The sequence below is a fragment of the Lepidochelys kempii genome, chromosome 15 (genome assembly GCF_965140265.1).
Source record: "Lepidochelys kempii isolate rLepKem1 chromosome 15, rLepKem1.hap2, whole genome shotgun sequence".
Classification (NCBI taxonomy): Eukaryota; Metazoa; Chordata; order Testudines; family Cheloniidae; genus Lepidochelys; species Lepidochelys kempii.
In genome coordinates, this window is record NC_133270.1 from 29783976 (window position 1) to 29805723 (window position 21748).

The 21748-nt window shown below is 53.0% G+C and overlaps 1 protein-coding gene across 3 annotated transcripts in view; it reads left to right on the top strand.

Moving 5' to 3' along the window:
- The first annotated feature begins 218 nt into the window (after positions 1–218).
- FAM222A (family with sequence similarity 222 member A) overlaps positions 219–21748 on the top strand; it is a 107693-nt gene continuing 86163 nt past the window's right edge. For all 3 annotated transcript variants that reach the window (XM_073312860.1, XM_073312859.1, XM_073312861.1), the window contains exon 1: positions 219–1114. The gene's annotated coding sequence lies outside the window, so the exon portion shown is untranslated. The remainder of the gene's footprint in view (positions 1115–21748) is intronic.

Genomic DNA, 21748 nt, shown 5'->3' on the forward strand with positions numbered 1-21748 from the left:
GGCCCGCGGCCTGGCGGCCTTTGAATTTTGCCGCGAAAAGAACGCGTGGCAGCAGCCCCGCCCCCGCAGGACGCTACAGGGCGTCACCCTGGTAACGGGCCGGGGAGGGGGCGGGGCTCAGCCGCGTGCGGGTGCCGGGCCCCGGCTCCGCCGCTCAGTGTCGCCGGAGCAGCGCGCCGGGCAGGAGGGGGAGCCGCGAGCGGGGCCGCCGGGCCGGGGAGGGGGCGCAGCCGGGCCCGGAGCCGCCGCTGCAGCCGCCCGTGCGTGCGGGGCCCGCCCCGGTGCAGGCAGGAGCCGCCGGAGCAGGCTGGGCGAGCGGGGCCGGAGCTGGTGCATCCCCGCCGCCGCCGCCGCCCTCCTCCCTGCAGCCCGGGCGTCCCCGGGAAGGGCTGAGCGAGCCGGGGCTGCTCCCTCCTCGGCGCCCGAGCGGGGCTGGAGCTGCCGCGACCCCTCCGGAGCGGGGGCGCGGGCCGGCGGCGCGTCCTCTCCGGCCTCGGCCGCCTGGCGATGAAGGGCTGACGGGGCGCGGAGGCGCCGGAGCTGCCGCTGCCTCCTGGCCGGCCGGTTTGCACCGAGGGCTGAAGGCACCGGGCGGAGCGGGCTGCGCAGAGGCGGGAGCCGCGCCGGATCCTCGGGCTCTCCCGGGCGGCACACAAAGAAACCCCCCTCCCTGCAGAGAGCGCGGGGACCCCCCCGGGACCAGCCGCCCGGCTGCTGCGGGGCCCCCAGGATGTAACCCCCCCGCCCCGCCCGCCGCCGCCGCCCTTCTTCTCTGCGCTGGAGGCTGCAGGCGAGGGGGGGACCCCGCTACACAACGCCCGTGCACCCGCCGGAGCCACTCGCCTCCGGCTCCCCCCTGCTCCAGCGCAGCCCGCGGTCCGCTGCCCCCGGAATAGCGACCTCCGCCCCGCCGCTGCCCCGGGATGGGCCTTTCGTAGCCGGCGTGACGCCCAGAGCCCGCCCGGGCCCCGGGCCAGGATTTGCCCTTTCCCCGGGCAGGATTTGGTCGCTGTTGTCAGGGATTTACCCCCCGCCCCCGCCGCCGGTTCATGGCCGCGGGGCTCGCTCCGGCCTGCAGCGTCCTGGAGAGGCGGCGCCCGGCGCAGCGCGGATGGTGAGTAGCCGGCTGGGCGGCGGGGGAAGGCGGCTCCCGCCGGGCTGTCTGCCCGCGGGCCGGGCGGGGATCCGCGCCCCTGCCCCGGTCGCCTCCGCCCGGCATCTCGCTCCTCTCGCCGTGCCCTGCCCCGGGCGCCAGGCGGAGCCGGGCCGGGCTGGCTCGGCGTCGGGGGCGGCCGTGTGGCCGCGGTCGGGCCGGCCGGCGCGGAGCTGGCCCCGGCTCCCCGGGGTGTGGGGCCAGCGGGCGGGGAAGGGGGGCCCAGCCCCTCCCGGGCAAGGGCGCCCCCGACCCCGCTGCCGGCCGCTGCTCGGGACCGGACTTCGGACAAGTGGGACCCCTGGCTGTGCCGAGCCCGGGCCGGGGGGGGCCACGCACGACTCCTCTCCATCGCGTGTAGCCTCGGGGCGCCAGCAGCTAGGGTGACCCGAGGTCCCGATTTTATAGGGCCGGTCCCTATATTGGGAGCTTGTTCTTATCTAGGCTCCTATTTCCTCCCCATCCTCTGTTCCGATTTTTCACGCTTGCTGTCAGGTCACCCTGCCCCCACCCAGAGGCCCCCAACGCCGCCACCTGCCCCAGCGCTGCTCCGGCTTCTTCCTCCCTGCGGGGTCCTCCCCCGGGCCCCAGGCCGCGGCCGGGTCAGTGAGTGCTAACTTGGCGAGTAACTCCCCCTGCTCCCGAGTTGAGGCACTGCCGGCCTCTTCGCACCCTGTGCTCCCAGGGCCATGCAGCTGGCACCTGCCAGGGCTTCTTCTCACCCGGCTGTGAACTGCCCCAGGGTGTCACCCAGCCCAGGAGCCCTGACTGGGTGCAGTGCCTGGAATGGAAGCCTGGAAACCCAACTAGGTGTTGACTCTTGGGGGGGGGGGGGGGGGGTTGAGAGAGAGAGAGATGGCTTCTCCTAAATACCTGCCACTGGCTCAAAGCATGGGACCGGCCTGGATCTGTGGTGGAAGACTCCCCCTGCCCCCCCCCCCCCCCCACACACACACACACAAGGGGCACATGTGAACCCAGCAATGTCCTCTTCCTGCTACATTCTTTTGTGTGGTTGAGCCGAGCAGCTCTGACTCTGTTAACGCAGGCTGGGCCCCTCCTGTTGGGACCTGGGGGATGACCTTCTGGTATTTTTAGCTCTGAAAGGGGCTTCTCAGCTTAATGAGGAGCAGTTGAAAGGTTATGTCCAGTGCTAATAAACCCCAATGACATATTAGGCGACACAAACTGGGACAGCTCAGGCAGACCTGGCAGATTTACCTGCTTAGATTGTTTCAAGGAGAGCTCTGGCGTATTCAGGATTGCTTTCTTTCTCAACAAGCAGCGATTATGTATTTCTTTCCTCTTAATTTCATCTGTCAATTCAGTGATGAAACCAGAATGTGGTTTTTTTTTTTCTCCTTTTTCTGTTGGCTGAACTACTGGATATGTATTTGATGCAAACAACTCTCTCCTTAAAGGACCATGTCTCTTTAAGTTTTCCACATGAGACAGAGATGGATAGTTTATTTCCATATATATTTTATATATATTTCTAGTTTCATCACTGACCCTGATGGTGTGGAACTGGATTCTTACAGGAAAAATAACCCACCTGTTCTTGCTGCTGTTTTTCTGCCTAACATCCGGATCCCTTGGTAGCTGTGGAAACACTTAGGTTGTTGCAAACAGAATTCATGAGAAGGGAAAAAACGTGAAATATTTAATGCCAGCCCCTGTGTTTATATGAATATCACGAGTAACAAAGAAGGAGAACAAAACATTTGAGAAATCTTCCTCTTTAGAAGCCGTTCTCACACTTCTAGCTCTCTCCACTTGGTTATCGACAGACCTGTCTTCAAACCCAACAAATTTCCTGAAATGCATTCAAACTAGCTCTTGGGTAGAGAGAGAATCCCCCATAATATCTCCTATAACTTCAGCGTAGGGAAATTTGAACTGCCAGAAGCAAAGCAGAACAGCCTGCAAGAGTTAAATGGATAACACTGCTGGGCATTTTGTGGCTTCCCGCTGTTTAAGCTGAGGTCAGTTCCTTTCACATGACCAAGGATGATCAGAATATCTTTCCTATCTGGCTGAGCAGAGAACAGAAAGTTAGAGGTGTTCCTAGTGCCAGGTACAAAGAACCTGTAAGAGCATCTAAATCTAGCTTTGAGGAGAGCTGCCAAATCAAGACAATTAAAATGCTAAATATGCAATGTTTTAATATTGAGCAGTCCAAGTCAAAGGTCCGATGTCTGATGGCACTTGCTTATCGGGGAATGTTTAGGATGTCCAAAGCAAAATACCCAGGGTTTGCTTCATCACTGTAAATTTAGTTCCAGGGAAGAACAGGAGTGTAATTTTAAAATGGTATCTTGTGTTTGTACTGTGCCAAATGCCTGTAGGGGAGATGATCTGCCTGGATCAAAGACTCAGGACATTACTGGCTCTTGATGCTTCAAGATACCGACAGTATTTGGTCTCTTACAGCACTGTGCATGCCTCATTCCCTTTGTGTGGCTTCTCTGACACTTAACCTGTGTGCCAGTTACCTCTCCTTGCGTGGTTGTCACGGCGGCATATTCCTAAGGGCAGAGCGCGCACAGCTATGACATGCTTTTGCCCAAGGTGGTGGCAGTGAAGGTTTAAAATTCCAAGGTTTGGTTCTGTTCTCTTTTAGATCGGTAAGTGTCCCCGGTTACTGCAGTGGGACGAATGTTGAGCTTAGAGGAAGGATCTAGTGTTCATGGCTTTCCTTGGCTCTTGTGTAGCCTTTTTAACTATAGGGCTTGTGTTTTCATTTATTGATAAAGATGTGTGTGTGTGCTCACTCGGATTCTGACCAAATTAATCTCGTCACATTTTGAATGAAACCCAGTGAAAGGCATAGGTTAGAAAATGTATTTGTAAGTCACATGTCTTAGGCACCTCTCAGGTTCCCATTCTGAGCTTGCACTACTTCAGGTAGCCGTGTAGTGCCTTCCTTAGTAAATGGCATGCATAAGTGATACACACAACAAAATTGCAAGTGACTGGTTTAATAGAGGGGAGTGTCTTTCTGTCCGCGCAGTGTCAACTCATAATATACATCTGACGTTCTTAAGTGAACTTCTTAAAAGTACATTGCTTGCTAGAAGAAAATGTAACCTGCCAATAGCTTTCACGTAACAGGTATGACTGCAAGGGAGAGAAGAGGAACTTGTAATGTTCCTAACAGACATGGCCAATTACTGGAGGAAAACAGGAAATGCAGCAGAAGTGTAACCCATTTATGCACAAGAGGACTTGTCAGATGTACTCGTTAAGGGGAAAGATTGGCTGGGGCATTTGAGTTTGATAAACAGCTTTCCAGTGTGTGGGTTCCCTCACTTAGCTTCTCAATTTAAGAAACTGCAAACATATAAAATAGAACTGATGTGTTAGGGAACGTTTGAATCTAGTCTGGGAAATCATTTGTTGACTCTTTTTGGAAGATTCTTATGTGCTGGGGGTGTGTGTGTGTGTCTGAATTAGGTAAGGGTGCTTTGATCCAATTAGCAGGAAAAGCCTTTCTTTTGTCTTTGAGTCCCTACTGGTTAAAAGGGGAGGAAGCCAATCTTGGTCTTTAGGAACTTGGCATTCCTTCCTGTCCTTGCATACTGCTTCCTTGCCAGTTTAACAGTTGAGTAAATACCAGTGCAAGTTCTTTTCTCCGTTCAAGCTGCAAGATATGTTCAGTAGAAATAAGACCAATCATTAAACATTTAAACATCTACATCTCTGAATATTTATCCCAAGGCCAGAATAAAGAAACCTATGGAATGATGTGATTGGTCAGTTATTCTGAATAGAAACTAGAGTGGTTTTTAATGGCTCACTTTCTTAGCTAGGCGCTGATTTCTTTCCCCCTATCGACCTGCGGAGAACAAAAGGTCCCTGTTAGGAAGCCGTGGAACCCAATTTGTAGCTGCGCTGTGTACTTCGCTTTCTATGATGGTCTTCAGATATGCTAAAAGAAAAGGAGGACTCCTGGCACCTTAGAGACTGACAATTATTTGAGCATAAGCTTTCGTGAGCTACCATCGAATGCATCAGATTTGCTGTGGTTCTTTAGAGCTTTCGGAGGGAATCTCTGATTTGGGTGCTCTCTCGTCATGGCTTTCTATGGGTGGGTAAATATCACAATTTGCCGTCCGTTCTGAGGCTGGGGGTAGGAGTGAGCTATCCCAGGTGTTTGAGGGTGATCCCGAACACCAGGGGTGCTGGAACAGTTTGTCGTGGGGGTGCTTAGAGCCACTGAACCAAACTGTAAACCCTGGATATGATGGAAACCACTTCGAGCCGGGGCTGCGGCAGCCCCCCCAGTTCCCGCACCTCTGTCTGTACCTCATGAATTAAGAACTTCTGCTTGCCCATGATGCTGCTCTTGTGGTATCCTTGAGTAAACGTAGCGTGTAGCCCTTGTGGGAGGTGCTGGTGCCTGGGGTTCCCCAGTGATCTTCAGCACAGGTGTGGCGTGGTCAGCAGCAGTGCCGGCTTCTCCCTGCACAGCCCGTCAACTTCAAGCCTGACCTGGAGCGGGTGTCCCTAGAGGGAGTTTACTGCTTGCCTTCTCTGCTGGAGAGATGATGTCCCCGGGCGCTGACTGAGCCCCCAAATGCTTCTCTCACAAGCCACCAAACAGCCTGCCGGCAGCAATGGCACCTGATCTGAGCTGGCCCTGAACCTGTGGCTGATGGGTGCCCAGTTGCTGTCTCTGCAGTCACCCTGTACTCTTCTGTTCCAAGCAGGGCCAATGTAGGGCGCTTTCTTCCCGGGCCTGATGCTCTGGGCCTTTCTGTTGCAGCAGCGGCTGGACTTTTACAGTTGGCTCATCTTGGTGCAGCAAGCTGTGGCTGAACTCCTTTGTTAGCGGTGGGTGCCGTGCCAGGCCACCTCACCCTCGCACACCCTGACGCTCGCACGCCCTCTGCTAGTGAGTCCTAGCCAGAGGCACGGCAAACTTGGGTGATCTGACGGTCCGGATAAATGTCCAGTAGGGACCAGCACACACTTCCCCCATTCATTCTTTTCCCCCACCTGCTTGAACAGGTGTCTCGAGGGGTGGTTTGAGAGGGTCCCTAGAGCAAGGTGCACTGTCTGACTCACAGATCCCCGAGTAGGAGGCCGAAACACTGGAGCACCTCGGACGCAGAGGTAGCTGTATCTCACGCAGCTGTGAGTAAAACGCTGGCCTCTTCTAAAATCCTGTAACTGAACTCCGTGGCCAGATCTCCAAGATAATTCATCATAATACCCGGCTCTTACACCGCACCCTGTGGGAGCTGTGACTGAGCTGTAGTTGTAGGTTGGTGGGGGAGTGGGGGATTCGATTTTTATAAAGCCCAGTCTGAGGGAAAATGCAAGTCCCTGCATATTCCATTTCCTTGTTTCCCCAGTAATGTCAGATATTGCGGTTTGTTTGGCCAGTGCTTCCGTTAGTGGGTTTTCCCCTCCCTCATCTTAGTTAGAATTGGGTTTCTAAAAGCTTTGCCGGGCGGGCGAGAGTTGTTTACGGAGTACCAGTCTCACCAGCGCTTTACGGTGAGTAGAATGCATGTGCACTAGTAAAATACACATGCATTACAAGCATGAGAGATGTGTATCTACAGGGTTGATCTGCAGCTGGGTTGGGATCGGGCTGGCCTTTTTGCTTGTGCCACCCAATTGCCTGGTGGTGGGTATTTGGATTTGCAGCGGCAGAAAAAACGTCTTTCCGAGCAGAGACCATGCTCCCAAAGAGGGAGCCCGTCCTCCTGCAAGTGATTGTGGAAATTGATGTACTTCTGCAGCACGCATGCATGAGAAAATAAGACATTTCTCCTTTCTCTTGTGCCTGCACATTCCTCAAAACCCTAATATTCATGAAAGGTAATTCAATCAAACCGTGATTCCTATCAGCTAATGCAGCAAAGCTGGCACAGGGTGAGAATGGAAGCCAGGAACACAAAAGCCCTGTTTTATTACCTCCTGCTTGCCTCAGAATTGCTTTTCTCCCTCGAGTGAGCTGGCTAAAGCTGGCTTTATTATGTTAACCTATTTGCGTGTCAAGAGCTATTGTGCCTCTTTTTATCTGTGTTTGTATTTGCTCGGTGCAGGGAAGAAAAGGAGGAGGCGAAAATGGCTGGCTGGTCAGTGCTTTGCACTCTGAGGGCACTGATTGGTTGCTAAGTGATTTGCATCCCCGGTAATCACTTTTATCTCAGAAGGATGTCGTGGATAATTATAAGCCTACTGACATCTTTTGAAATCTGCCTAATGGGTGTTTTAATTTACATGGGGAGAAGGGGCTATTTGCGTTGCTCTGACTACAGGTTGCGTGGGTATATAGTTAAAAAAAATTATTTTCCATGTAAAGTGGAAATGGCTCCCTGGGAATTTAGGACTGGCAAAGCCCCACCCTGCAGAGAAACAGAATGAACCCAAAAGCTGTGGCCCTCTAGGCACATTGTGACTTCCATTTATAGTGAACCTCTGCCTGGAGTGAAAGCGTGGTTGATTCTGTTTCCCACTCAGGATTGTCTAGTACTGTATGTCCCAGTAACAGCTGACTGGCTTGGCGTGGCCTTGAATTCCCTATCTGATGATCATCACTTTCCATGGATTTTTTCCACTAGGGCTGGGGGAGTGCTTCTCCTTTCAAAAAAAGAAAAGGAGGACTTGTGGCACCTTAGAGACTAACCAATTTATTTGAGCATGAGCTTTCGTGAGCTACAGCTCACTTCATCGGATGCATGTTCACAAATTGAAGCTTTGTGTGTTAGGACCACTCCACTCAACGAATTTCTCTTAATAAATATACAGAGGCAGCAGGCTTGTAGCAGCGCCATTCTGAGAGATTGCTCGTCCTGAGCTGTGTGGATGCTACACTCCTTTTCTAACACCCCCCCACCCCGGGTATAGCTGCACTGGTGGGAAAGCGAGCGTAGATTGTTAGCCTGCTGAGCTGTTCCCTGTGCAGAGAACTTGGGTTTGGCTGGCCGCCGCTAAAACATGGAATGCAGCAAACCCATCGACATGAGGCAAACTCACATGGCTAATTGGTCACACATACAGCCTGGCTCCAGCCACCACTGGGTTAGCCAGATACTTCCTTGGAGCTCAGACTAATGGATGAACTGTTGCCTTGTGTAATATCCGCGGGGTGTTGGTTTAGGTAATACGTTCCTTGCATCTTACTCTTCCCCCTAGGCTCTCGCTCTCCCATGGCTGCAAGTGTTTGTGGTGATAATGTGTAGCTGCATTTTAGGGGTTCCCAGAGGGAAGCTGGAGACTTTGGAAGCTGAGTTGGAGACACTAGGGGCTTTTGGTACCCGGTGAGGTGCCTTGGGATTGTGGGATGAAAACACTTTGTGAGTGGAGCTCTAAAACAAGCCGGCTATGCAATAGTTAACAATGTTGACATTTACTTTCTCATTTTTAGGTTTCAGAGTCCATCTCCAATGAGATAAACGGGGCAGTCTGCAGCTCTCGGTTGTTCCAGGCTGTCTGTAGGTTGGGGCAGAGATAGCTGCATCTCTTTACAGTTGGGCCACATTTAAGGGGCTTTCTTTACTGCCCTAAAGGCTGGAACCATCTTTTGGAGGAGGGGCGGTATCTGCTTCTGTCATGCAAAATACATGGGCCCTGGATAGCGACCTGAGATTTGCATGGCATGGCCTGCAGACCATGTACACATCGGTGTTCTGCAATTCAGCCTTGGCCACCTTCTCCCTTAATATGGACGTATGGCCTGTAGAGAGTATAAGTCCGAGCATGCACAGGGAGCTGGCTGCTTGGCATTGAACTCAGTCCTTCATATTACAGACTAGGTGAGTGCAGTCAGGTTACTTTATGAAGATCATGTGTGGACCCAGTGTTCTGGGCAGTTGTTAATGCAGTCTTCATTTGGAGAAAGTCTGGACACATCCCCTACTCAGCACATTGGAGAATGGAGGTCTTCACAGCCCACGTCTGCGCACGACAACCCTGCCATCTGGAAAGGCTGTCTGTCTGCCTGGCCAGGCTTTCATCCTGAGTGCTTGGGTAGAAACGCAGGAATCCTGAAACCCAGAGATTCAGGAAAGCAGCCGCATGCTGCCCTTGGCAAAGGCTCTCCTGCAGATGCTGTTTGCAGTGAGACCCTTGTTGCATTCTTAGGAGTCCCACGCATTCCTGATGGTGGTCACATGTCTGGTGCCCTTTGGGCTCTGTGTATGTGTGGGGGCGAAGCCACAATTCCATGAACTGCATCAACTAAGCCCAACCCAACGTCTCAGTAAACGTGGGAGCTTTAGCCCTAACTTGACCACGGGTCTGAGAACCATCCCCCGCGGCCTGCTGTTTATGAGCTGACCCTGTGGCCCTGCAGGCCTGACATGGGTTCATGAAGGATGGCCTACAAAGACCATTGTAATACCACTGGCTTGGCCAGCAGCGTGGGGGAGGAGGGAGTAGTGAACTTTCCTGAGGGTAATTCTTGAATTTGGCATTTGAAGAATGTGGCTGGCGCAGAGACCCGTGACCCAGTGCCTAGCCTGCTTCTGCCAACTCTATCTTGACACGTAGAGGTGGAAACAAAAATCCATGGAAAATGTGATGCACCTGTTTAATTTGGGTCCCTCAGAGCTAAGCAAGGGTAGATTGAGTTGAGGGGAGTAAGAAGCCAGTAGCGTCCCTGTAGGACAAGCTGGGGGACCGTGCACCAGCGCTCTCTCCCTGATCGCGCTTCTAAATTGTTGTGCAAGATGAGTAGGATATTAGTAATGTGGATTTCTTTCCGTCCCAGCCCCCCTTCCCACGTAGCCGTTTTCAGGGTCTGGGTGGGGTGGGGTTTTTGGTGTGTGTTTTTTGCTAGTGAGCAGTATCCGTTTATGGCTCACTGTAAACAAACTCCCAATGAAAGAAAGTTAATGACCTGAAACTGACAAGAGCCTGCTGGGAATTTTTATAGTCCCTGGGATTCCTTTTGCTAAAGAGAGAGTCGATCAGCATTTGTAACCCAAAATGGCAAGCCGCACACGCCCAAACCCCTCAGAACAAGCCGCTCCCGAGCAGGAGCTGAGAAGGCGCGAGGGCTTAGCGAAGAGCAGCTGCAGCAGAAAGGGGGATTTTAACCCGTTATTGATGGTCTGAATTGAGCTCTTGGCCCACTGATAGATGGAGTGTGGGTGCATGCATGCGTTTCCATGGGGTCCCCCCCTCTCCTGGAATCAAGGAATCTTCTATGCTTTTACATCTGCCAGTTGTAGGTCATTTTTGTCATGCTTCAGGCTAGAACTAAAGCTGGCTTATCATCAGTGGTAACCAAACACTAATAAAGCCTTAATACTCTGCAGTGAAGAGATTTAGCTGTCAGAGATAAATATTCATATTGCTTTCTAATTCAGCTTCAGCTCCGCAACAAGGGAGCGGTGGGGAGGAAAGATGCAAATACTGCCGGGTGTTTTTTAATGTTGGTGATGCTGCTAGCCACTGTAGGTCACTGCTTCTATAGGGCGAGGTCCTGCTCGGGTGTTTGGCCGTCAGTTTTAGACTGCGCTGTTGCTAATTGCATGATGTAAATATTCCCGTTAATGCTGTTGAATTACAAGACTGTTCGCATGATGCAGATTGTTCCGTGCATGTGCGCTTGTACTGTTGTTGATATAGCCGGAAGCAGGGCCACTGAGTCGGGTAATGTTTACTGACCTAGTCTCTTGCTCTGATAACCCCTCGCGACCCCCATACACACTGCCTGGATATACGTGCTTGGTTTGATTTCCTGGGCAGAGCTGGCAGTTAAAGCTGACAAATTGAAAGAGGCTTTAAGTTGATTCAGGTTAATTATTAGTAGTCAGGGGAATATCAGTTTTTAAAGGGATGCTCTTGGCTAGTTTGGAGCATCAAAGCTTCGGTTTTTTCCTCAAGAGGTTTACAAAGCCTGATATAGACCAGGACAGTTTTCCCTTTTAAGAAGACGCTGGCTAAGTTTTAGATTCAGTGCATTGCTCTGCAGTTCAGAAGTGCAGCATCATATTAGTGCTCGAGAATCCGAAAACAAATATAAACAAAGCGAACTGAAACAGAGCTGCCTATTCCTCTGTCCAAGGTGAGTGAAATAAAATTAAGGAATGGCACGTCAGAAATCCTTCTGGCTTGTAGGGCCATCGTCCAAGTGCTGTGGGGTCAGTTCCAAAAATGAGTTGCCAACAACTTGAGGTTCAGGACCTTCCTGTGAGTCACCCGGAGAACATTCATGCTTTCGCCGTTGCATATTCCTAGCTTTTTAAAAAATGTTTCTCTTGGGAAACCCACAGAGAAGGGAAACTGATCGTAGAGGGGCAGTCGCAGGTTTGACTTGAAGCAAGGTACTGTCAGATGCCCAAAGTAGACTCAGATAGAGGGGCATTATTTTCTGCAGTCTTCGTGATCTTGGGGTTACTTGTAACAATAGAAGTGGGGGAGGAAATTAGAGAAGTGGGGTTTTTATTTTATTTTTTTTAACAATCCTGAATTGTTAAGACCAGGTCAAGGAATCATTTAAGTTGCTGACTTCCATGTAATATGGCATTTGAGTCTGTTTATGTATATTCTTCATTGGCTACCTTTTCTGTCTTTTGTTCTTGATGGTTCACTGCCTCCAGGGTTCTGCAGCCCCATTCTGGCTTCCGAAGTACTGAATCGGAGTGTGCGTGTAATAGAAATACTCCATTAATATCTGTTGTAGTTTTACAATCTTGGAGGGCTTATCTTTTCTTGTGTAATTCCCATTAATGTCAATGGGAATTAAACAGACCAGAATAGATGCATAATATCTAGACAGTCGGCAATGAGTTTCTGAGAGAATAAATCACTGGGGATAGAATGAATAAAGTATACTGGAAAAACACCCTAACCACCTCCCTGTATGTAGATCTGCAGCAATCCAGTAATAGCGTCTGGTCCCAGCCCTGGAAAGACATGTCTATATGTTAATGCTGTCTAATGAGCTGGGTATAAAAGCAACTGCTGAAGTTAATAAAGGAAAATGCTTGTTGAAAAAGTGACAGATCCCCAGCAGAACGCTGCTCTGGGGTCAGGATGTTTTCTTTCTGCCCCTGTTGAGGAGCTATTCTTCACCATAGTTTTGAAAAGGGGCTAAAACTCTGGTTTGGGGTGAATATGGGACTTTCCATATTGATCCTAGGTCTTTTCGAGTGCCCCGTGTGCGGTGGTGTACAAACCCAGTCCTTATGGATCTCAGCAAGGCTCTTGGGCTGCTATGTCCCAAGGGGAGAGACGGTTCTCATGGATTTTGTGTCAGCAGCTTTGTGGTTGTAGCTCTGTCAAAGCAAACAGCTCTGTGGCGGCGGGGGGAGCTCCAACCTTCCTGGGCACTCTGAAAAAGAGTGAAAGGGTCAGTCAGGTTTTTCTGGATAACAGCACAGCCAAGGTCAGTTGCCTCTGACCCCCGCGGCCTGGCACTCCAAGCACTGGCTGGGTCATGATGGCAGGGGTCACTCCCCTGATCCAGACCTCCTGTTGGACAGCCTTTTGCCCTGTGTGGCATTCAGAGAGCAGGGACTGAACCAGTAGCAATGTAACCCTTAGCGCAGCCTCTTCCCTGTGGATGCCCTACAGCAAAGGGGCCCTGCTCTGGGCTGGAAAGAGAACAGTGCCAAGGATGGCCTAAACGCTAGGTAAGAAGAGAGCCGGCGATCTGGCATCATGGCTGGGACCGCGTGTGCACTGCCTGCTCCATTCTTGACTCTCAGCCCCTGGGCACTTGGTAACGTCAGTCACCCCAGCTCAGGCCTGCCCTGCCACATGGCGAGGGTTCTTCCCGTGTCCCTCCCTGCACCTTGGTTGTACACATGCAGGCTGAAGCCCTGTTGTTACCTAAAGGGCGGGTACAATGTGCCATGACGATGCAAGCTTTCCCGTACCCCAGTGCCTTAGCTCTGAGCTGTAGACTTCCCTCCGCCTACCCCTGAAGGTGAGAGGTAGATCAGTGTCGGTGCTCCCCACGGCTGTGTCTACACTGCCACTTTCAGAGCGAGAACTTCAGTCGTTCAGGGGTGTGAAAAAACACCCCCCGAGCAACACAAGTTTGAGTGCTGAAAAGTGTCACTATGGACAGCGCTTCATCGCCAGGAGCTTCCAGCAATAAAGCGACCACCCCTCATTCGGGATGGGTTTTTTTTTTAATCGCTGGGAGAGCTCGCCCTGGTGATAAAGCGTGACCTCACTGCCCACGTCACAGGGGTGTAGACAAACCCTAATTGAGCCTGCACATTGCAATGGGCCCTGGGTCAGAGCTATAAGAGTTCCTGGTGGACAGGAGTTTTCAGCTAAGCTGGCGTGCCCCTCCTTCCTGGCAGCTGCCGTGTAGCAATGGAGGATGCTGCCGGCTGAATGCAAACAGGCAAAAGGCTTCTGCTCCCATTGCTGGTCACCTGGGCCAGTCTGCTCCTGCTTCCTCCGGGGCACAGCCAGGGCTAGAGACCTGCTGCCCCGAAACCTGTGCCTCTCCCAGCCATGGACTCTGTCTTTCTCAGCGTCTGCCAGGAACACAGATGGACGCAGTAGGTTTTCAACAGCCCTAATGCTGGGGGATATGAAAGATTAAGTTTGGTGACCATTTTTTAACTCAATAAAGGGAAAGACAAGCTGGAGTCTGCAGTCCAGAGATATAATTAGTTCGCAGCAGTGACGCTTTCTTGATTTAGCTTCAGAGAGCAGAACAAGACAAGGATGTTATACCCAATTAGCAATAACATACAGTCGGAGCTTGAATAGGTGAGATAACAAGCTATTTTTACGACTTTTCTTTACAGACTTTACAAAACAAGGGGGTATCAAGTCTTTATTTCTTTTCCCCAGGGAACAGTTATTAGTGATCTAGGAATTTCCAAAGCCAAATGATACATTTGTTAACAAAAACACTAAAAAGCCTAATGGTTAAAATACAGCCGTTGGCAGCCTGGGGATGGAGCAGCGGGTGGCTCCTGCTAACACAGGCCTTCCAGTTCCCGTCACAGGTGTCGCTCGGGGCTGCTCTCCGCACTGGCTTTTCCCCACAGGACACGTGAGCTCTGACCTGCTTGTTGGCTGGCTGCATATGGCCCTGTGTAGCTGGCGGCACTCTGCCATAGGAAGAGCCCTGGTTTCCTATTAGAATTGTCTGCCCCAGGGTTGTTCTCCACAGGCCCCGGGCGTTAGGCTGTCGGCTGAACACCTGCAGGGAATAACGCGTAACCGCAGACAGTGCAGCGCGAGGCGCTAACTGGGGTATTAGTGCAATAGGAGAATTGTTGCTTTCTTCTTTGATCTTGAGTTCTGGCTCCCGCAGGAAGTGTTGGGCGTCCCACTGCTCGGTGTTAAGGTTGCAAACTCTGATGGGCCCTTGGGAAAGAATACAGGTGAACGGCACCGGAGTGTCTCTTGGTAACTAGATGCGCTTACTAGGTGGAGAGAAGCCATCCCAACTCGGCATTGTACAGCCACCATGGCAAGTAAGGTCAAACAGGTGTTCTTCAGATGGGGTCTTGCTAAGGCTAAGTAATAATGGTCCAGCATTTGTGGGAAAGGTGCCCCGGGATGTTTGAGATACTGGAACTTGATCAGAGGTTCCCTACTACCCCCAGAGCTTGGGATTGGTGGAACGGGCCAACTGCACTGTGACAGCTGGGCTTAGTAAGCTGGTAAGCAACTCATGAAAAAATGGAGATGTTAAACAAGCCTTTGTCTTGATGGCCACCAGGGGAAGGATAGCAATTGAGGCTGTGGCTGGAAGGGAGATGGGACTCTCAGAGCATGTATTCATTACCCAGTGACTAAAATAACTCCATGGGGCACCGTAACAGAGCAGTGGGTTAAGAAACTGGTATGGCATGTGCAAAAAGTACACAAGATGGTAGTGGGAAACCTGTGAAGGGCCTAGTCCTGGAGATGTGTGTAGCATGTCCCAGTGAGCTCCTCACAGGTAAGTCACCAAATCACTTCATGTGTTGCCTCACTAATAAAAATGTTACTCCAAGCGGCTGAGTAGTAAATCTCTGTCCAACAGGTGAGTCATGTGAGGCTGGGCTGGAGGGTAGGCTGTAGGAAAGGGCTCTAGGTCGAAAAGCCATGGCCAATGCGCCTGATGACGCATGTGCATGATCCTCTCCGTTCTATTGAGTTTTCCTGTTGGCTTCCATAACCAGAACAACGCTGTCCCCGCTGGCCTTTGGTGCCACCACAAAGCAGCCGATGCTCAGGGAATGACTCGCCCTATGCAGAGCTAGTGATGGTCAAGGATTTCAGCGGTGCTCCATCAATGCAGGTCTTTGGAAACAACCACCTGGCTTTCCCAGCACGGACAGGGGCAGATCCTGTCTGGGGGTTGTTCCGTTTCAGCTGATGCTGAGTAGATGCTCCCGGTGAGGCTGCTGCATATGAAGAGGTGGGAGGGGAGGGAAGGTAGGTGCTCTATGCTCTCAACTGCAGCAGACAGCCAGCCCTGTTCCTGAGCTTCTGCCTTTGCCTCAAGTTCCTGGTCAGCGACTTCTGTTGGGGTTCATCCAGGCCTTGACACTGGCTCTGCTTGTTCCCTTATCTGCGCCTTCACTGCTTCCTGTTGCCGCCGCTGCCCTTCCATGCAGCGTGGCTTCCTTGCTTGCCCAATTGCACAGGGTCCTCAATGCACAGGTGGGGCGATCTTGAGGGGGAGGGGCATCTCTGCTGTCTTTCCCATCCACCCTTACATCCCTGCATGGACTTGCATACATCTGACTCCATGGCTCATGCCTATTCAGTCCCTCCCATCTTGGCGGGCGCTGTTCCGTCCCTATGCCTTGCACAGCAGGAATCTCTCACTCGTCTTCCTCTGGACTGCAGAGTCGCACGTTGTAAGCCCTCCCCTTGGCGTATGCTTGGCTTTCTGAAGCCCTTGTGCAATGCATGCTCTGAAGAGAGCTTGAAGACTTATGGCCCGCGCAGGTCCAGCAGCTGCACGGGGGTGTCTCTCAATAGAATAGCGGAGCCGCCTAGCTCTTCTGCAGGGCTTTTCATCAGCAGAGCTCACAGCACTTTACAGAGGAGATAAGTGTCATTATCCCTGTTTTACAGATGAAGAAATTGAGGCACAGAGAAGCGAGGTGACTTGCACAAGGCCAGTGGCCAAGCCGGGAATAGAACCTAGGCCTTGAAGACAAAGTCCAGTGCTTTATCCACTAGGAAATGCTGCCTCCCTATGTTTGTTTTAAATTATGGCCAGACTCTTGATACCTTACTGTGCTCTCCTGCTACTCAGCACCTTAAATAACATAGTGAACATCTGGCTTCAGTTGGGGCGGGGCGGTGGTCACTGTCCTCTGCTAGGCAGCCATGTTAGACTGGGCAAGGATGGATGTGTATAGGGAATTATAAGAGTTAGTAGGAGTGTAGCTAATGCAGATCCTCTTTTAGCTCCAGGGGAGCAGGCCAGGTCCTGGTCCACGGAACCAAAGGCCCAGTGGCTGTTTCCACGTGCTGGCTCGGTGCTCTAGCTGGCAACCATGGCCTGTTTGTTACAGAATGAGTTTTCCCCTCTCCAAAATGGTTATTCCTTTTTCAAAGCCGTGCCTTGGGCTTCTGGGTGTAAAATGGGATCTTCTCCCCCTCCGGGCTGTATTGGTAACCGGGACTCGGTCTCCCTCTGGATGTGGATGGAATCTGCCTTTGCTTTTTTGTCTTCCCTTGTCAGCAGCACGGGAACAGGACAATCTAATGTCAGATAACTGACAAATCAAGTCATGCAAAGTGGGAGTTTAATTGCAAACAGTTTTTATGGATTGTGCTCGCATCTGTGCTGCCATATGCAAAAAAACAAAACAAAATCACCCCTGATCTTTTCTCACCCTAACAAATCCACTTGGAAAGAAACACAGTTGGAGGCTTCAAATCAGGAGCTAGTGAGATCTTTTTACATATTTTTATCTGTCTTTGTAAACCACATCTCAGCTCTGGGCTGCAGATGCTCAGGGAGCAAGGGGTATGGAGCGGGCTCTGGCTCCATGGCCATGTCTGGCATTCCGTGCAGCTCCGTGCATCGTTTGGGCTGAGAGTGAAACGATTTGGTGGAAGGCAGCTTGTTGAGGCTTCATCTCCTGTTGTGTGTGTGTGTGTGTGTGTGTGTGTGTTTTTTTGTTGCAGTGCTATTAATGTTACATTAAAAACCGATTCTAGTTAGTCGTGTGGGCAATAAGTTTTATGAGATTGGCGGCCAATAAAACGAGGGATGTGTGTGTGTGCAGTGAATATTTCTTATCTGCTAGGATAAGGATTTATGTCCCATTAACTGGCAAATTGCCCTGTGTCCTCAGCCGGAGGGTTCCCCGGTTCCGCTCTCTGCTGAATGTACTGCCTTGAGTTGCTCTAGGGACATGAGGGGTTTTTGACTCCTAAGCAAGCCCCCTTCCCCATTTGCATCTGAATCTAGGGAGCGGCTTTTGAGGCCTCATCTCTGACTGCCTGGCATGGAGGGCAGGATTCTGGAGTGCCTGTTTCAGGCTAGAGGCGTTAACGGTGTTGCTCTGATTCCAAGGCGTGGCTCCTGTCTGTCTCCTCCCTAGGCCGAGGAGTTTGAGTGGGGTTGGTTGTGTTGGCAGAAGGAAAGCTCCAGGCCTCTGTGAGAGCAGCAGCATGTTGCTGGTACAGGGAAATCCGAACCCCGTGCAGAGCTGGGCTCGGAGGGAGGTCTGTGTCTGCCCACTCTTTTCCTTGCGTCCTGGAGAGGCAGCTCCTTTGCCTGTGAAGGGAGGCCCCCAGGGCCAGCGCTCTGTCCAAGGGATGGCAGGACACAGCTTTACATTCTACGGTATGCCAGCACCAGGAGCAAAATGCCATGGTGCCCTCATCCTTTCCGAGGGGCACAGGGCTGGGTTCCGCCAGTAGCCCCCGTGGCTTAATTGTAAGACCTGCTGCTTTTCTCCCTGACTCTTCCCTCTCTGGCTCTCTTGGGCTAGCGGTCTGCCTCTGAGAAGCAGCTTCCGCATCCAGGCAAGAGGCCCAGCTCGTGTTGGGGCTGGCACTGGCGGCTCCCCTGCCCTTGTTCTCTGGGGCACTGAGCAGTGCTCTGTTAGTCACTCACCCAGGAGGCAGCTCCTGACCAGCAGCTGCAGGAGGTGCCCTTTGGCTAAGGGGAGCAGTGCAGATGGATTTTGGTGCCCTCTCATCGCTGGGTATCAGGACACCAGTGGCCCCCGTGTTTGAAAATAGCCCTTGCCCTGTGGTGCCTTTCGAGTGCTGCTTGAAGCTGAAATGTGACCTTTCCCAGCCAGGCGTCCCAGGCTGGGTGTGAGTACCGGGACTGCGTGTGGCATGGGCCGAGCAGCCCGGTACCATTCTGGGCCCAAGTTACCTTTCTTGAGCTTGCCATAAGGAGCACTTCTAGGGGCATGGCTTCCACTCGTGGCACCCGTGGGCCCACGCTTCATGCCTGCTGCCACTGTACGGAGCCGTGGTGACCGTGAAAGCCCTCCGTGCTGGGGGCACGCAGGGCGTCGTGAGGAGCTGGTGCCGTGCAGGGGGCCGCAGGGTGGCCCTTGCTGCGCTCTCTGAGCGTGGTGCTCAGTAGCTGAGCGTGGGTTGAACGGGCGGCTGAGTTCCAGGGCTGTTCGCTTCTGTCCTGGGCTGTCACAGACATGGCATCCGTCACGGGAGCGCATGAGCCTGGGGGTCGTTGGACCCAGCCAGGCTGTTTGTTTTGGTTGGCTGGCACGTGGCCGTCGCTAATCTAAGCCGCTTTTTCCTTTTAAGGGAAAGGCAAATGGGTGTTCTGTAGCTTCTGTGAGACGCTGCTACTCTGTGACCTACAGTCTTGTCCCCTGCACAGTATCGGCTAGATAACCAGATGTCTGCCATCTCATAGCGCTGTGTTCCCGCTTGATATTGCTGATCGATGACAATTGATTTGCCTCCTGTGTAACCCTGAAGCGGTCAGGACGGCTGAGGGCTTTTTCCGGGCACCGAGAGAGCTTGAGCTCTTCTCTCCTTTCATTTTTCTTCTGAGGCCTGGTTTCTGGGTCCTCAGGCCCCTGTGCTTCTGCCTCTGCTTAGACTCTGCCCCCAAATGCAGGCTTCACCCGCAACATTTGGGACTGTCCTAAAAACTGGGGCTTTCACAGGTTACCCACAATACAAACTGCCTAGTAAAACCTCGGTGCTGAAAGCTTGGGTTTGAGGTAATTCAGCTGCGCTTTTAATAACTGACACCAATCCGCCGGCTGGTGATGGGACACTAGATAGTCACGGCTCCGAGTTACTCCAGAGAATCCTTGCTCAGGTGGCTGGCTGGTGGGTCTTGCCCACATGCGCAGGGTCTAACTGATGGCCACATTTGGGTCTGGAAGGAATTTTCCCCCATGTCAGATTGGCAGAGACCCTGTGAGGGAGGGAGTTCGCCTTCCTCTGCAGCATAGGGCACGGGTCGCTGGCAGGTTTGAACTAGTACAAATGGTGGATTCTCTGTAACTTGAAGTCTTTAAACCATGATTTGAGGATGTCAGTAGCTCAGCCAGAGGTCCGGGGTCTGTTACAGGAGTGGATGGGTGAGGTTCAGCGCGCTGCGATGTGCCGGAGCTCAGACCAGATGATCGCGATGGTCCCTTCTGGCCTTGCAGTCTGAGTCTGTGTTCGTGTGGGGTATTTTCTTGTTGCTTTTCACTCCTCTTGCTTAACAAAATCGGAGGGGCTCGTCTGGGCGTCTTCCCCACAGTGTGCCAGCAGGGAGTTGTGTGCGTTTCCAGTTCAGCGCAGCGGGAGGGCTAAATCCACGCAGGCCCTGCTCCCCTTGAAATCCAGAGTGGCCCGTTTCTATTCCTGTCAGGCCTGGTCCAGTTTGGGGCCAGTATTGTGCTGCTGGGGCTCTTGAAAGGAACTCCGAAATGCAGCTCCTTGGGCGTGACCAGGAATGGGCTGGGCTGGGGTAGAGGCGTTGAGCCTGAAGCTGGTGTTAGCTCGGAGAAGCGAAGGGCGGCTGATCCCTTGGAATGTTCCTGCTCGTCTGTTGCAGAAGAAACGAGCTGTTCACCCCCTAGCCCCGGACAGCTGGCACTAATTGCCGCCCTGTGGGCAGAGGAGGCACTGAGTGACTGAGCCATGGGGGCCGTTCCCTGCACCCCCAAGGCTGAGCGTGTTGGCAGGGCTGCTGCTGCCAGTGAGGAATGGGGGATGGTGGAGGCCAGCGTAGTCGGTTCCCCTCAGCCGGGGCAGCGTGGCTCCCTTCGCTGCGTTCTTCACCCGTCGCCCTTGCGCTCGGGGGAGAAGGAAGCTGCTGAGTCGACGGCCGGCCGTGTCCTTCTGTGCCTGCAGTGACAGTAGCTGTGCGAGCTGCGGGTACCCGAACGCGGCACCCCTCCTGCACGCCTCGCGGGCAGCGCTGCCCCGGCAAGCACAAACCCCTGCTGCTAGCCATCGCTCTAAACCCGCCCGAGTGGAGTTCAGTTGTTCGTTGGGGTCTGTAGCTTGGGCGGAGGGTAGCCATCTGCGGGAATAGGAACGATCGCTCCCTTGTCTGTCCCGTCCAGTGGGATCCGGTCAGGGCACGCCGTCCTAGAGCAGCACTCCCAAGGGTTGGGGGGCCGCCCAGCGCCTGGCCCGGAGAGCTCTAGGAGGGCTCCCGAGCACACGGTGTGGGATGTTGCTGATCTGTTGTACAGAGGAGCATGTGTGTCGGGGTGTTCTGAACTATGGGCTCTTGGCAAAGAGCTTCCACAGATGTCACTACCCGGTGGGGGCGCTAGCGTAGATCAGTGGCCGTCATGCCAGTCATGGCGCCCAGAGCACGGTGATGCGGTGGCTGGAATACCAGCGCCGGTCTCCATGTAGCGCTCCGGCTGGAGCTGCCAGCAGTGGGTAACCCTGCGGCAGGAAAACACCATCGGAGTATGAGGACCAGGCCGCTGAGCGGCGTTGCCTCGCTCCCCGCCCTCCCTGTCTAGGTCTTGTGCTGCGCCCATCTCCATGGTGTCTGGGCTGACGTTAAGCTCGCTTGTCTGCTCGTGCAGAGTCCGCCAGGGAAGGCCCTCAAGCTCGCTTCCTGCCTGTCCTGAGCGTGGTGGCTGAGGCATTCGGGATGGAATATGCACCCGCAGCTGCAGGTCTCGTGCGGCCAAGGGCTCCAGTCACAAAGGGGCGGGGGGTGGGGGAGAACACCTGTTCCTGAACCCAGAGGTGCTGGCCTGAATCGACACCCGCACCTTCTTCCCTTCTCTGCACCTCCATCATTGCAGGAAACAAAAATCCCGTGTTCCTCTCCCAGCCACAAGTGGGGGGACCCTGCTGAGGGCTTCACCCAGATCACCCTGCAGAACCCTGTCTCCATCCTTGGAGCTTTGCCTGCTGGGTCACAAGGGGCTGCTCCGCCGGAAAGGAGACCGGTGGGTGGGGCTGTGGGTTAGTGGAGCTGACTCCCCAGCGAAGGAAAACGGCAGCACAGCCGTGCTATTAACGCACCACAATGATCATCAGCTCGCATTGTAATCATTAAGACTATTAGAAGGAAATGTTCGCTTGAAGCTAATGTCAGACTTTGTGTTCTGCTTTGCAAACGCTCACAATTAATGCCAATCAGATTCAGGAATAAGCCAACTTGAAATCATGTCTGTTTCATCTCATTTGTCAGCTGTTGCCATTCTGTGTTGTACATTTTCATACAATTGCTATAAACAT